Genomic DNA, 4,175 nt, shown 5'->3' on the forward strand with positions numbered 1-4,175 from the left:
ACACCAAATACACAAAATAATGATCTTTAAAAAAGCATCATATGACCCCTTTAAAACAATAATGGTGGATACGTTAGTCGAGTGCTAACGTGACTAACTGAGGAAACAATACAGTTTGTAAACCAAAATATGTCTACTGTAATGTTTGAAGAACAACAGACAAAAGACGCTCTGTCTTAACTTGTAATCAGAACGCAGAACAGCTGTATCACAGGCGCAGCAGCCTAACTAACTCGCTTGTTTCTCACGCATTAACCCTATAACTGCCGGTGCAGCAAAATAAACAGCAATTTCACAATGATTATAAAGTCTGTGTGCTACACTACATTATTTATTATTAAACAAAGCAATTAGAACAACGTCAGTCTACATTAATCTACACATTCTTAGGAAATAGTGGGTTCACAGCGAATTATCTGAACTACTTCAGTAAGACAGCAATATAGTGCTTTACCTGGAAACCTAAAGCTACACTAGGTGTACAAAACATATTAGCTCAAAAACTTGATATTTTGAGCACTTAGTTAAAAAATGTACACATAACGTGTCAATCGTACTTTCAGGTTGTGCTTCGGAGAGCTTGTTAGTCCAAATTAAGAAGATTAGAAGCCAACGAAGATAAAAGCCAAGATTAGAGAAGCAATCCTTGGTAAAATGACATGCACACAACAAAAGGTTTGAATTGTATTTCTGTGGTATCCTTGAACACAGCATCTTTTCAACATGATGTAAACACACTGACTAGCGGAAGTGTTTGTGGGCAGGTCAGACTCTGTTCGTATTTCGCGGGCAGGCGGGGATTATGCAAATGTGTTACCCAGTGACGTATACCAGTAACAGGCAAAATATTCGAAAATATGAAGACTCGTTAAGGCGATTCAGAATCGACTCTCTCTTTTGAGAGACAATATCTTTATTTATCATGCACTTTTTTGATTAACAGCTTTGCAGATTGTTTTCATTTAAGGATAGCTATGTTATAAACTGCAAAATAGATATTTTTCAAAAACCCATATGACCTGCTCTTTAATGACTTATTGGGATTATTAAAAAAAATGAGTGAGTGGATTTTTTCAATTAGGCTGGTTGTTTTTACACACTGTGGCCACACAACTGTGTCCAAACACCTTATAAAAGTGATTTTTGCATAATATGCCCCCTTTAAAAGTGCATTGTTTCTTTCACATGACTGATTTGCACCAAGTGGTTAATTGTGATATTTATATTTTTTATAATACTATTATATACAGAGTTCTGGCATGAAACTCTAGATGGAGCAGTCCGATAGGTCTAGCTCAATCTGACCTGGCGACATCATTGTCACATGGCAGCTGATTGGTTCTCTCCTGTATCGGAGTTCGCTGCTAAATATTCAAATACCTGGCTTTTGTTTGCTGTAGCAGTTGGCAGCGCACTTCAGAGCAGCCTAAATCAACATCTAAAATAAGTGAATGCTCCTTTAATCCATATCGCTGTGTATATTTGCGTGGTCTGCCTAATTGAATACAAAATGAGCAACCGTAAACAATTTTAAAGTGTAATGTTAGCCGTTTGCATTGTATGCAGCAGCGAAATATTAAGCATAGTAGCAGCAGCATTTAGCATGTTTATACAGCTGGAGCAAAAGGCAGTTTAGAGCTTGTAATCACTCTGAGGACACATAGTAGCGAACATTAAAACAGGTTAAATGAAATAAGCATTCTTGTGTATGCATTTCAACTGGGGTTCCCTTTCATGGGAACTTCGAACTGCGTCCTCTAGGGGTCGCTATGGGGAACGCCTCGTCGTGACCCGTGTCTGAAGCATACATTGAAAAAACACCAACTCGTTGGCCGGCGACAGCCACTGCTTAATATTCAAATACCTCGCTTTTGTTTGCTGTAGCAGGTTTGCAGCACACTTCAGAAACCCTCCACCTTCCCCAGCTCCACCTGTATAGATCTGCTAGAGGGTGATTCATGTATGTTATATGGGGGTTATTCATATGTGTTATATGTGCAGCAGCAGTATTTCTTACATGCTTACAGCAGCATGTTGTGGATGTATTGGCAGTAGCAAGTCTGTGTTGCAAGTTTGTGCGTGTGTACTTATCATGTCTTATACCTTTTGGACATTCTAATACCATGGTGAATTTGTAAATTTTGTAAATACCCTAGCAAATGAATATGGTAATTATTTACTGTACTATTCATTCCCAAATGTAAGTGTACATCCAAACATTTACCTTTATTCATTCAGCAGATGTTTTTAGTCAAAGCACAGCACACGCATTTAAATTAAAAACCACTGGCACAGATACAGAGTGTTGGTCTTCCTTTTAATCCACAACTCTAGGAAGGTTTTCCAATATGTTGTAACATGGATGCAGGATTCACTCCCATTCAGCCACAAGAGCATGAGTGAGCTCAGGCATGATATTGGGCGATGGGGTCTGGCTCACACTCACTGTTCCAGTTCATCTGATGTTTGTGCATGTGCACCAATGTCATCATATTATAGGACACACAGCAGACTAGAGCACTGTCTTTCTGATTGTGTGCATCGCCGTCACGCTGCTCTGACCTGTGTGGCTCATGGGTCAGCTTTAGAAAACAAAGTGTTTCATCCATCATACCACAAAGCTGACAGTCCCAGTCCAGCCTTATCTAAGAGTCTGTCTCTCATCATCACACCAAAAAAAAACCTTAACAAAGAAGTTGAACAACTGCCTATTACATGACTGATCACTAGCCAAATAGGAAGTCATTGTTCTGAACCAATAAATCAGCCCAGGAGAGCTCGCATGGCGTGAGGCTCGCTCGTCTCCCTCCGAGACTGACAAATGCGCCTTCAGTGAGAAAACAAGATGGATGAACTAGCAGTAATGACTTTGGACTGGCTGTGAGCATGTGCTCTCCGTTTTGGTGCCTCCATTTCGCACCGCAGTGTGTTAGGGATGTGCAAAGCTGACCTGTCTCGCATTTACAAAAAATCGCTCTCTCTTTGGAAAGGTAACTTTGGCTTTGGATTCTGCATGGTGAACTGAGTGAGTCACATCGTCAGAGGTGTTTAAGTTTTCAGTTGGACGCTGCTTTGTTTTAGCATGAACGCCTGGTTGTTTTGGTCTCTCGATGGCTCTGTTTTGGCTCATGTGTGTTTGAAGTTACGGTGTGTTCTGGGAGCTGCTGTTTTTCACTTATAGGTTGTATTTTGGTGCTTAAACAGGCATGGTACTGAGGCCCCTGCATTGGGTGGGGTGTTATGGTCTCGGCCTGTATTTGTGTTTGTGTAGCGTGAGGTGGATCGGCGTGTTCAGACACGCTGTGTTGCTGATGTCAACAGCTGAGGTGTTTATGGCCTCTTCTGATTACAATCACACCTCACTGTCAGGCACAAGGTGTTCAGAGCGAACCACCGTTGCGTCACACAGTGGCAAAACTACTTCACACACAGGTCTCGGTGTACCTTTAGCTAAATGCCTCTCTGGAACCACTGCGACAAATTATTTTTATTGAAATATCTGAATTGATTTGACTTTTGGGTTTATTTGCTCCCTGTTAATATGAATTTTTTGGATCTCATCTCTAAAATCATCTAGCAGCAAGTTTTATTACTAAAATCTCACATACCATTATGTACCGTACAACAATAATTGTATATACAGTTAGGTCCAGGGCTCGAATTGAGGGGGGATGCAGGGGGATGGCATCCCCCTGGTTGAAAAAAATGACTAAAAGCATCCCCTCGGTAAAACCACCATCTCCCCTTACCATCCCCTTTAGATTAATAATGTGTATTATGTAAAACCTATCATGCAAATAACATGTTAAAATTCTCTACTTACGATAATTCACAAACTAAATAATGGCGATTGGCCAATCAGAACTCACTGTAACAAGCTGCGCAAAAGCGAAAGCAAGTTTTCGTCATTTTTCGCGCAAAATGATTCAAGTGCAACCTTTGAACTTATTTAAAAAGAAGACAACTGAAAAGGTATGATTTTTCCTTGATTAGAATTTTAAGACATTCCCCTGACATATGTTATTGTGCTGTATGTGTGACTGTGAGGGACTGAGAGACGATAGCAGAGCTGACATTATCGAGTCACTGACTTTGCAAAAAACAAACAAAAACACGTCTTGAGGGTCCAAAATCAAAAGCATTCACTGCGCTATGAAGCCTATTAGAATGCAGTT

This window comes from Sinocyclocheilus anshuiensis, unplaced genomic scaffold, assembly GCF_001515605.1.
Source record: "Sinocyclocheilus anshuiensis isolate Anshui unplaced genomic scaffold, SAMN03320099.WGS_v1.1 scaffold9, whole genome shotgun sequence".
NCBI classification, from domain to species: Eukaryota; Metazoa; Chordata; class Actinopteri; order Cypriniformes; family Cyprinidae; genus Sinocyclocheilus; species Sinocyclocheilus anshuiensis.